This window comes from Pipistrellus kuhlii, unplaced genomic scaffold (assembly GCF_014108245.1).
Source record: "Pipistrellus kuhlii isolate mPipKuh1 unplaced genomic scaffold, mPipKuh1.p scaffold_m20_p_69, whole genome shotgun sequence".
NCBI lineage: Eukaryota > Metazoa > Chordata > Mammalia > Chiroptera > Vespertilionidae > Pipistrellus > Pipistrellus kuhlii.
The window spans coordinates 1,262,975-1,276,142 of record NW_023425572.1 but is presented as its reverse complement, the minus strand read 5'-3'; the positions used below and the strand labels follow the sequence as shown (position 1 = coordinate 1,276,142).

General features: G+C 39.8%; 1 protein-coding gene and 1 pseudogene across 1 annotated transcript in view; both read left to right on the top strand.

Annotated features, from left to right (window-relative positions):
- ARHGAP6 (Rho GTPase activating protein 6) overlaps positions 1-13,168 on the top strand; it is a 275,716-nt gene that overhangs the window by 15,345 nt on the left and 247,203 nt on the right. The window lies entirely within an intron of this gene.
- On the top strand, positions 6,528-7,761 carry LOC118708931 (annotated as a pseudogene).

The following is a 13,168-nucleotide window of genomic DNA, read 5'->3' as shown; positions in this document are numbered from 1 at the left end:
ATTGTCAACGCCTTCCTCTCTTTCCTTGTGCTAAGCTGCTCTGGTTCCTCAGTGCATCAAAAGGAAAACAAAACACTCAGAATCCCCTTCCAGGAGATTTTTCCAAATTTGTTTTGATTGGTAGTGTCACTTTTAAAAGATTCATAAATTTAGCTCCTGTTTTAAAATATAGAAGAAATTGTGTATGTAGTCATTTACAATAGGGAGAAAAATATATTAATTCTTTAGTTCAGACAAATCAGAGCCAACATTTGTAAATTATCTTGTTTTGATCAATCCTCACATGTAAATATAAGCTAAATTAAAAATAATGCACTCATACAAAATCTTCTTTCTGAAGTTGAAAACCTTTACCCTGTCTCCCCCCATTGTATCAACTGATTGGACAGTTACCAAATCCTTTCCCCCACACCCCTAGTGTGCTCTGTAGGTGCTAAGACCCAGTCAAGCACCTGCCATTATGCAGTCACTCAGTTGTCTAAATGAGAGGCCAGCAAACTATGGCCCACAGGCCAAAATTTGGACTGTGGCCTGCTTTTTTTTTTTTTTTTTTAAATAGCCCAAACACTAAGAATAAGTCTTACATTTTTAAACAGCGGGGAAAAAATCAAAAGGAGACTATTTCATGATGTGAAAAATACAGGCAATACAGATTTTAGTGTCCATACATTGAGTTTTATTGAAAACAGCTATGTCCACCTATTGACTATGGCTGCTTTCATGTTACAACAGCAGAGCTGGATGGTTACAATAGACTGTTTGGCATGCAAGACCCAAAATATGTACAGTCTTGTCCTTTAGTGAAAAAGTTTGCAGATCTCTGGTCGAATGCTCTGTCTCAAATTACCACAGAATCTATAGATAGGTCTACTATTATATAGGAATGGGGCAAACAAAAGAAAAAATACATCTTTAGAGGGTAGGGGGATGCTGGGCACATTCTGATACAGATCAAAGAACTGGGTATGTGTCCAACACTAAAGGGAAAAGTAAAAAAAAAAAAAAAAAAAAAAAAAAAAAAAAAGGAGAATATCTAGTTTTTACTCCAAGGATTCCTCTTGCATACAAAGTAAGATACATCCACATAAAGATTATAGTGTCTGAAACCTATTTGCCTTGTCTAATTCTCTAAATCACCAGTATACTCTTTGGAATTTTTAAGTTAAAGTATTATTTTTAAATCCCAGCCAGCATAGCTCAGTGGTTGAGTGTCAAACGAAGAACCAGGAGTTCCAGGAGTTCACGGTTCAATTCCCAGTCAGGGCACATGCCCGGGTTGCGGGCTCAATCCCCAATGTGCGGTGTGCAGGAGGCAGCTGATCAGTGATTCTCTCTCATTACTGATGTTTCCATCTCTCGCTCCCTCTCCCTTCCTCTCTGAAAGCAATACAAATATTAAAAATAGTATTTTTATAGCTTATTCTGTAAATATTCCAGGCAGAATAATTTTCATGAGCACTGCCATTCTTACCAGTTCAAAGTGGAGAATTGAACTCTGGAAAATGTAATTACTCATTGGTTAAAACGCTGGTTTTGCATTTGAGAATTTTACATGAGTGTGCCCAGAAGGCCATTAGATTAAAGAATATAGAGGGCTGACCCTAACAACACCGCTGCCCTGCTCCTTAAACTCTATAGCTCACTGAGCCTGCAGCCACAAGAGCTGGGCAGTGAGACAACTCTTGGTCCTGCCCATGCAGTCCATGTTTTTCGAAGGGATGTGGCCCTGTTTTTATGCTCTGCGATGTTTCCTTCGGCTGACTCTTCCAAATGCCTGTGACCCTCTGAATGGAGATGTCTTTACAGCTTTAGCCTTACAACATGGCCTCCGCTATCATTTCCTGCAGGTCTGGTCTTAGGTCTCAGGAGCTTCCTGAGTAAATGTCATCTTGGTGTCTCTCAAGAGGAGCCGTGGAGGCTCACCGAACCTGGCTCCCAGCAGATAGAAACCATAATGCCCCTGAGTCTTCTTCTCATTGGACTTGGAAGGAGGATAAGCCTGAACTTCTCTTGGGTTCCAAAGCAAGGGCCAAGCTGGGGCACTGAGCAGAGAACTGGGAAAAGGCCCCCGAGGGAGGGGATCAAATGACCCCAAGAGAGGAAATTCCAGTTCAAAATAGAAACCAGGTCAGCACCCTTGTGAGAGCCAGTGAATAGGACTTGACAACCAGCAACCTGTGGCCCGGGCAGAAGCCCACGGATTGGCCTGAAGAAGGGTGTTGTGTTGTAGGGCGGTAATGGCGTTGTGCAAACCCATAATGAAACATGATTTATCTACTCTCACAGTTGTGCCGGGCTAGGGAGCTATGTGGAAATGACTCCATTTCATATATTTGTCATGTTGGCCAAGGGTCAACTCCTTAATAGAAGAAGGCATTTTGGGAATACTATTTTCTTGAGACCTGAGGACTATAGTGTATATAGACACCAAATGGTGTATATTTGTGGCAGAGGCAATTTCCAACCTAGCGTGGTAAGAATTTTCTCCACCGATTGTTAAAGGACAAAGGGTTATTTTGTAGAAATTATATAATACTGCCTTGTCAATTACAATACAGATATCAATTAATGATTGTTCCTTACAATGACAGCTCTATAATTATCTGGGAAGCGCTCACAATATTACCTGGTTGCTAAGAAAGATTGCAGCTTTTTGTCTAGTCTGACGAATTTCCAGAATATTGTTACAAAGAATTTAATGTCTAGAAACTTTATAATAGTCCTTAAAAAGCGTTTGGAATAAATGTCATTTGGGGGAGTTTTCTTTGCTTGATTCAGCCTGAGATCCCAATTTAGAGGAGGCTCAACCTCTCCAAGGTTTTGTCTGCAAATATAATGTAGAATATGTGTGATAGCCCTGGCTGGTGTGGCTCAGTGGATAGAGCGTTGGCCTACAGACTGAAGGGTGCCAGGTAGGATTCCAGACAAGGGTGCATGCCCGGGTTGCAGGCTTGATCCCCAGTAGGGGATGTGCAGGAGACGGTTGATCCATGATTCTCTTTCATCATTGATATTTCTATTTCTCTTTCCCTCTCCCTTCCTCTCTGAAATCAATAAAGATATATATTTTGAAAAGAATACGTGCTATAAACTGTTTTAACCTATTGGAGTTATTTGGTGGGGGGAGGAAAGTGCTAGAAGAGGATAAAATGGACACTTTGACTTTAATGAGGAAAGTATTGCATTATGGAAAAATACTGTCTATTGGTTGTTGTGAGCCATTTTTAAATAGCATTTTACATTGGAGACATGTTGTTAGATCTGTTTTTCACAGAATTCTTTGTAACCTTTAATTTATTTGTTACTTAAAAATTTTAACCATCACAGACACCAGGATCTGGGTGTAAAAGTAGTATTTTCTTAAAGAAGCATTTTTCATCTATATTTTGTGTATGTGTATTAGAACGCTGTCTGCAGTCCTGTGGAGATAGGAAAAGATAAGTGGTTGCCTGGGGCTGGGGGTGGGAAAGGGGGGTGACTGCCCTTGGGCACCAGGTATGTTGCTAAGGTGATAAAAATGTTCTAAAACTGGATTATGGTGAGGTTGCACAACTGTAAACATGCAGGTGCATTTCATGGTATGCAAATTACATTTAAATAAAGTGGTTTTGAAAGAATGTGCATTAATAACAGAACCGAAAAGTACTTATTTGAAAGTACTTTTTTGAAAGTGAAAGATTTCAATTAACCTTATACAACCGAAGTTCAAATACGTTAGTAACAATATAATATATGTTATTCCCTTTCAGGCCATTGTCCTAGAAAATCAAATAAATGAGAAAAAACACTATTTTGTACTACTTTTTTGGGATTTATAGTGTCTGACCAAGCATACATTTGTGGTTAACACAGAACCATCCCACTGAACTAGACACCAGACGTGTAAGAAATTCAAGTTTCTCAAATCAAAAGCAAATACGGCATCTGAGTAACCATTGTGTTTTTCTACATAATTTGGTGAAAATATTCTAAAACTGGATTATAGTTATGGTTGTACAATTTGGTAAAGTTATTAAAAAATTATTGAATTGTACATGGACAATCCTTGAATTTTATGATGTATAAGTTATATATACTATGATAAAGTTAATTTCATAAATATACATATACATATACATATACAGTACATATACATATACATATACATATACATATACATATACATATGTACATAAAATACCTTCTGGTGACACAGGCCCAATGCCTGTATTCCATACAATGAAGTCACAGCCACAGGCCAATAGTCTTGTCCTCCTCATCTTATTTGGGACATTTTGACTTCGACTATGTGACATAAGTTTGCTTGTGGGTGGTAGAAATTATTTCCTTTATCTACTGAAAATAATTCTTCACCTTTTGTTTGTTTGTTTCCCTTTCCTTTATTTTCTAATAGAGTGGGAATATCCCATTCCAATGTTAACTTCTTTTCTTTCCTCCTTTCCCCCCCCTAATTTCTATTTATCATTCCCTTTCATTGTGGGCAAGATTATTCCGACCTCCTCCTCTCCTTGCCTAGGACCACATGTCTGCCTGAGTATGGAGGCCCTGCGCTGCCTTTGCAGTTAGGGGGACGTGTGCGAGGGGTTCCCCAACTCAACAGCTCTTTAGCCCTTGCACTTGGCAGCAAGACTCCGAAAAGGCCAGAGGGCATGTGGCCACAGGTCCCTGCTTGTGTTTCTGAGTGAACTTGACATAAAATATCCAGTGAATCATGGAATGCAATTCAGAAACCCTTCCCCCTTCCCTGAGGGCCGTGGATCCAGATTGACCCGGCTGTGGCCTTTGTTGAATATGTTATACCTGAAGAAGTGATGCTTAGGCCAAGATATCCAGGCTGGTAGGAGTTAGGTTGGTGAGGAGAAAGAGAAAGCACTCCAGGAAGAAGGACTAGTTTGTGCAATGACCTTAAAGAACTAAGAGTCATACCAGGTTCAAGTCACCAAATAAAGGAAGTCCAGAGTGAGTGAGGAGGAGAGTGGCATAAGAGGAATTTAGAGAAATGGATAGGAGTGAGCAAGAAGAATTGCAGGGTCTCATAGGGCACAAAGTAAGGATATTAGACTGTAACCTAGAAATAAGAGGAAGCTATTAAAGGATGTTAAGCAATGTGTGTGTGTGTGTGTTATGATCCTAATCTCTAAAAAAGACATGATGATATTGTGGTATAGCCTTTTGGACACTCAGGAGGTTTTTTTTTATTGCCAGGATGTGAATAGGGTCTCCAGCCTCGGATATCTTGTCAACCATGGTTGAAAGAATTTATGGCTGACTACTGTGGGATCCTACCACTTTAAAGTATGCTTATATCTGTTTCTGACTCCTTCTACTCTGACTCCTGCTGAAGAGCAATTACTGCATCTCCCAGCTAACTAGCAACAGGGAGAGTCTCATTGACTTAGCTTGGGAAATAGCATTCATGCTGGGAAAACTCTCTACGCAAGCTTCCTCACAAGCCCCTACTGATTGGGTGACTGTTTGATAAGTCTTGCCCCACCCCAGGCCAATCAGCTATGGTAAGGGTGGGCCTATAGTATTTCAGAAGCCCCAGTGGCTGCAACCTTAGCAGAGGTTGACTGTGGGCACAAAAAGGACTTTGTTGCTCTTCTCTGTAACAAACAAGCAAATCACGGCCAAGAGCAACATTTTGTTTTAAATCCCCATCTGAGCATATTTTTTCCATTTATTTTCTTTTTTTTTTTAATTTAAATTTTTTTTTTGTTGAAAGTGTTACATAAGTCTCCTTTTTTCCCAATTGACCTCTCCCCGGCTGTTCCCACGCCCCAGCACACGCCCTCTGTCCCCTACTGTCTGTGTGCATTGTTATGCTCATATGCATGCATATAAGTCCTTTGGTTGATCTTTTACTCCCCCTCCCCCTGCCTTCTGAGGTTGGACAGTCTGTTCCATGCTTCTATGTCTTTGGATCTATTTAGTTTATCCATTTATGTTCATTATATTCCACAAATGAGTGAGATCATGTGATATTTACCTTTCTGTGGCTTATTTTGTTTAGTGTAATGTTCTCCAGTTCCATTCATGTTGTTGCAAATTGTAAGAGTTCTTTCTTTTTTTTTTTACAACAGTGTAGTATTCCATTGTGTAGATGTACCACAGTTTTTAATCCACTCATCTGCTGATGGGCACTTACGTTGTTTTCCAATATTAGCTATTGTAAAGTGTGCTGCTATGAACATAGGGGTGCATATATTCTTTCTGATTGGTGTTTCTGTTTTTTTTTTTTATATATTCCTAGAAGTGAGATTACTGGGTCAAATGGGAGTTCCATTTTTTAATTTTTTGAGGAAATGCCATACTGTTCTCCACAGTGGCTGCACCAGTCTGCATTCCCACCAGCAGTGAAAGAGGGTTCCTTTTTCTCTGCATCCTCATCAGCACTTGTCATTTGTTGATTTGTTGATGATAGCCATTGTAACAGGTGTGAGATGGTACTGCATTGTTGTTTTGATTTGCATCTCTCGGGTGATTAGTGACTTTAAGTATGTTTTCATGTCTCTCTTGCCTTCTGTATGTCCACTTTGGAGAAGTGCAAATTGAGCTTTCAGATTGCGAAGAGCACCGCAGAGGTAAAGGCAAAGAAGCTACAAGTGCAGGCAGCCCTTCGTCTCTCATCTCGCTCTCCTGGTGACCAACAGGGGGTGGGTAGGTGGGGGAGGGTGTCAATGTTCCAGGAAGACAATGTCCAGGCTAAACGGGGCCAGTCTGGTTGTATCTAAGCATGTAGGGGAAATGTGTGGGTTCGGAGGTGGGGGTGGGGAGCAGGCATTCCACTTGGAGAAGGGCCATCTTTAAAGGACTTCCTGAGTGAAGGAAGCCTTCATTCAGAACCTTGCTGAGAATAAAGATCCTGAAGAGTAATTTTCCATCCAAATTTGATGATCCTAGAATTTGCATGGGATCAATATCTACAGAAGAAAAAAGGAGTGATTTTAAGAAAAAGTAAAATATTTATAGAATTTTCTTTAGGAAGGCATATGATGAAGGAACTTAAGAATGAAGTCTGGAAATATTTTTCCAGTGTCATGTGTTTTATTCATGATCAGCTGCTGGGTGATGCACTTGAACTTCAGAAATGGGCCCACAAGGTGTGGGATATGGTTGACTCTAAGCCCCTTGCACTTATGGGGCACTTACTGTGGATTATTCTACTAAATTCTTAAGATATACGAAGCGTGGTTTTGTGTTCTTGGATATTTCCATTGATCTTTATCCAATTGGAAGGTTGGTTTTTGAGCTGTTCTGTGATACATGTCCCAAAACATGTAAAAATGTTCAGATCTTGTGCACAGGGAAAGCAGGCTTTTCTCAAAGTGGCATCAGGCTACATTATGTCGGTTCGATTTTTCATTGAATAATAAAAAATGCTTGGATACAAGGAGGAGAGGCTGCAAAAGGAGATGGCGGAGAGTCGATTTATGTGCCAACATTTGAAGATGAAAGCTTTTCAATTCCTCATAATAAAACGGGATTTCTTGGAATGGTAAACAAAGGCCGTCACAGCAATGGTTCACAGTGCTGCGTCACACTACAATTAGCTCCCTGGCTAGATAAAAAACATGTGGCTTTGGGGCAATTGATTGAAGGGACAGAAGTTCTTCAACAACTAGAATTGGTTACAATAGAGAATGAAACACCATTACAAAAATGTACAGTTATTGACAGTGGAAATTTTTATGCGTGATTTTCAAATCAATATTTTCTGAATTTATTATGTATTTGATCAGCTGTTTCTAGATTTAATTAAACCATGCTTAATTATAAAAAAGAAAATAAAAGTGTCTCTTTAGGTTCTTTGCCCATTTTTTGATTGGATTGTTTATCTTCCTTTTGTTACATTTTATGAGTACCCTAGAAATTTGTCAGATATAAGATTGGCAAATGTGTTCTCTCATGCAGTGGGCTCTCTTGTTTTTTAGAGTGAGTGGAGGGGAGGGGAAGAGACAGGGAGAACCACCAAAGTGAAACAGACACATTGATTGGTTGCCTTCCATGTGCGCTCTGAAGGGGCTGCGGACCGAGACTGCAAGCAATGTAAGTGCCCTTGACCAGAATCAAACCCAGGGCCCTTCAGTCCCAGGCTCGACACTTTACCCACTGAGCCAAACCAGCTAAGGCCAAGAGCAACATTTAAAAAATATCTTAGTCCTGGCTGGTTTGGCTCAGTGGATAGAGCATCAGCCTGTGGACTGAAGGGTCCTAGGTTCGATTCCAGTCAAGGGCACATGTCCGGATTGCAGGCGTGTAGTAGGCAGCTGATCAATGATTCTTTCTCATCATCGATGTTTCTCTTCCTCTCTCCCTCTCTCGCTGAAATCAATAAAAATATATTAAAAAAAATAAAAATATCTTACATAGTGTGGCAAGGATAACAGGTATTGTAGGTGAAAGGTATGAAATATTTGCCACACTGTTTATAGCAATGCTCATCCCATAATGTGCATTGTGAAGTGTGTTGCCATACTTGTTATTAGCCATCTAATTCTATGCACCCCACACACTTACACACATCGCTTCAGTAGAATCTGCTTGGCAGGTTACCAGGCTTGGGTCTTAATCTCTGACACAAGGTCCCATGATAACACCTTTGACTGACAGATGAATGATTTATAGTTCTATTTTCATAGTTTAAAAAAAAGTTGTTATTGAAGTCATTTGCTTTTTTAAATTATTAATCTTACTGCTCCCTCCAACATTTTCTTAAATAGTATTTAATCATGTTTGGGTTAAGTGATTTATAGTTATCTCACAAATTCCAGTCTCGAGATTAAAGTTACTCACAAATTCCTTAAGACATTCATTGTGCTAACAGATAATTGCTGTATCTGACTCCTCTATGCTTATGTTGAATTCCATCACATACCTCCACCTCATTCACCTCCAAAGGGCTGGCAAGCATATATAGCATACATGCCATTGTCCTAAAATGACATGAAAACATGCTCAAAATGATTATCCATCAGAGAAATGCACCCTGTAGAGTGGTAATAATAAAAATGATAATAGCAAATGTTGGCAAGAATATGGGAAATTGGAACCCTCATACACTGCTAGTAGGAATGTCAAATGATGCAGCCACTGGAAAACAATCTGACAGTTCCTCAAAGAGTTAAACATAGCCCTAGCTGGTTTGGCTCAGAGGATACTAGTAGTGTGAAGACTGAAGGCAGCGGCCAGAATGAAGGCCTGGGTCCCGGGTGCCAGAGGAAAACCAGTGCCGGCAGCCAGGGGAAGGAAGGCCTATTGCACGAATCTTCGTGCAGTGGGCCTCTAGTGTGACAATAAAAAGGAAGGAAGTACTGATACATGCTATGGCATGGATTAACCTTGAAAACAAAGTAGGCAAATCGAGAAAGGGAAGAAGGAAGGGAGGGAGGAAGGGAGAGAGAGAGAAAGAGAAAGAAAGAGAGAGGAAGAAAATAGGCAGGTGGCAAGTGGTTCCTTGGGGCTGGAGTTGGGAGAAAAAGGGGAGTGACTACTAATAAGTATGGGGTTTCTTTTCAAGGTGATAAAAATGTTCTAGAAGTGGAAATGTTCTAGAATTTAGTATATTTAAAAGTCTTTGGCATTTAGTACATTTAGTATATTTAGTATATTCAAAGACTTCTGGGTAAAAGCACATGGTTAAATGCATAAATTATATATTGTAGCATAAAATATGTAACATATAAATTATATCTCTCAATTTATAAAGTGATTATAAAGTGATCAATAAAGTGATTATAAAGAACAAGCAATGCTAGACTTAAACAGTGTATTCCACGGTAAGGTAATTGTCTAGGCACTTTTCCTTATGAAACAAAAGCTCCCCATTATTTACTTATGCGTTGCTTTGCCATCTATATACTTAAGAAACTTCTCTGTCTCCTTAGAATATGTATGTGACAGCCAGTTTATCTTATGTCTTGGGAAAAAGAAACAGAAAGAGTAAGCACTGTTTACACGAGCATAGTCTGGCCTTTTGCTGGGGACTAGGATCTATTTGAATGCCCCAAACCCACATATTAATCAGGGACAACGTGATGGAAGCAACCATGATTGCCAAATACAAGAAATTAGAATGCATTTTATGTGGATTTTTGCAGGCAAATGTGGCATAATCTATTTAACTGGCATGGTGGTAATGGTGGTGGTGAGTATGTATTTATAGCAAGCTCAGTCAAAATGCCCTAGGCTAGGGGTGTCGAACTCAATCAGAGAAGGGGCCAAAATCTAAAATCCAGCCTAAATAGTGGGCCGAATGGTTTACTGAACAGTCATAAACTGTCATTGTGATGGAAACGCAGCGGAGTGCAGTGATGACAGCGCAGTGCGGGCCACATTGCAAGGCCTGGCGGGACGGATTTGGCCTTCGGGCCTTGTGTTTGACACATGTGCCCTAGGCCAAACAGAAGATCAATATCTTTGAAAATGCATTTTTGCATGCTCTCAGTGATTCAAGGATTGCTTCCCCCTGATGCCCAGTTTCATCTTGCCAGAGGATGAGGAATGGGAAAAAGAAGTTTCCTTCCAACATCTACTCTGTATCAAACATTTTCCCAGTGCCCAATATGTGCATTTTCTAATCCTTAGAACAACTGTTTTATTAGGTTTATTTACCACAGTGTAGTTGACAAAACTGAGGCTTACAGAGGCTAAAGTTCCCAAGGTCACAGAGATAGCAAATTTTGAGTTGGGTTTGGAACCCATGTTGGCTGATACAAAAGGCCATGTCACACTCCTTCAGGACAAGGTGTTTTTCATCTCCCTAGGGGGAAATAATATCCTTTACTTTTTTGTTATTGAATTAATGATAATCATTTATAAAACAGAAGCAAACATTCATTATTTGATTAGAAACTGATTATATAGCAATTTTGCATTTAGATTAGGAACCAAGAATTAATAATTTCTATGCGAGAGTTTAGCCACTCAAATTCTAAAATTAGTTCTTTTTTTTCTGTGGATATATAAAATCCTATAGTAAACAATTTTTTAAAAATTAGTTAATTTATTATTATTATTTTCTTTTCATTGAATAATTTTCAGAATGCCATACTACAGAAATGACTAATTATTTAAAAAATAAAGAAAAAAATTCTCCTGAGAAGTAGGGTTGAGATCCAGAGCATGTGCTTTTACCCAATGATGTCATATCTTTTCTGGATCCTTATAGAAGAGAAGAGACATGCTAACCCATCCGTGATAGGTGCATGAGAAGCTCATTTGGCGAGCTTGAATGTGTGGAATTATAAGCAAACAAGGGGAAAGTAAAGAGGATCAGAGCGACAGGGATCAACTGGTGGCAGCATTCTGGTCTCCTGGGACACCAGGGTAGGCACCCATGGTCACTTGGTGGTGGAGAGAACAGTGGAATAGCATTTTGCCCAAGCTGTTGACAGCGGAAAAGAGAGAGGGCAGACAAGAACTGCTCTAAGATTGCAAGAGAAGCAGCCCCTCCTACTTGGTCCATAAGGACTCTCAGTGCCATATTGAAAAGACATTGTGAGTCATAATGGATTGTCAGTGTGGATGGCTGGAGACACATCCACTTCCTGTGGGAATACTGTGGCATACCCATTCAGCTCTATATTTTATCTGTAATTATGCCTGTAAGACTCACTGGTTTTAAAAGACAAGGAAATGTCTCCATTAGAAACAGAAAAGCTCTTAACATAAGATGGTTAGAGCATTCGCTCTGGGCCACCCAGGATGTGTGCTTATCTGGGATGACTCATTCCCAGATGACCCAGGGCCACTGAGGAGTTGCTATCCTGGGGCCTGAAGAGCTGCGATCTGCTCTTTTTACAATTATTTTTGAGACATTTTTCCTTCCTGAGGTTACCCACAGCATCTTTTGATTGCGCTCTCTTTGAGCTCTAGATTAGAAAAAACCTAAAACCACCCACAAGCACCAAATTCCTCAAGATGAGGCTTTTAGGGGCATAAAACTTATGAACTGTGAAGAGAATTTGTCTCCCGTTGACAGGCAGTGTTACTTTCATCGCGTCTAATTACACGAAATCGATTTGGGATGGATGAAACAAATGTACAGCAAATGACTTTTCATATTTCAATTTATACCTTGCATTAAAAAGACTGAAGATTGACTGGAATATATTAAAGACTTAACTGTTATGGGTCTTACACTCACCTTTGGAACCTCGTTTGGGTGGGTTGTATGGAGTCAGACTGTAAGGCTTTGATGCAAAGATGACCTGTTTCCAACCTGAAGACTCCTTGCTACTAGGACAGGTTCTGGAGCCAGAGGTCACTGCAGTGGACAGTGGTGGGGCACAAGCCAGATTAGCAATGTCAAGTGCAGAGTAGAGAGGCTCATCAGAGGGATGAGGAAGATGGGGGTGGGGAAGCAGTCAGGTGGTGGTGGAAATAGAAAGGGGATGCGGAAAAGCAAGGAGTAGCAGGAAAGCATGGCGCAGGGCGCTCAGCACTCCTAACATTCGCATCCATAGCATCAACATATCCTCCTCTCCTGCCTTGTCCAGGGCTGGCCTTCCTCCATCCATGTGTCGTTTTGAAACATTGCAGGATGCTCAACATTAGCACCTAATTATGAGCCTGATTCGATGTTGGAGCCTGTTTCATCTCTGCTTTAATATGGTTTAAGCATGTCTGAAAAGGAAGAACATTTACTTACATTGTTAACCATCTCTTTTCACGCCTCCAAAAGGAAGATTGGTTTACCCAGTAGATTCTGCCAAGAAGGCAGTGAATGAAATTTCAGTTTTCAACTCTGTTTGAAGTTAACATTTGGCGATAGAGAGCCAAGCTCAGTCAAGCAACACTTTCCTATGAAAGCGTCTTTGAGCCCAACGTAAATCATGCCTTAAAGTGACAGTCAGCCTTCATACCAGTGCTGTCCAATAGAAACGTAATCCAAACCACATAGGTAGTATTAACCTTTCTATTAGCCATGTTTAAATAAGGAAAAACCCCATAATAATATATTTTATCCAATATAGCTGAAGTATTATCATTATAGTAATGTATTTTCAATAGAAAAATTACTAAGGAAATATGTGAGATATATATATATATATATATATATATATATATATATATATATATTTCAAGTATTTGAAATAAGACATCTATTTTATACTCATGCCACATCTTAATTACAACTGGCTGCATTTTAGGCACTCAGTAGGCA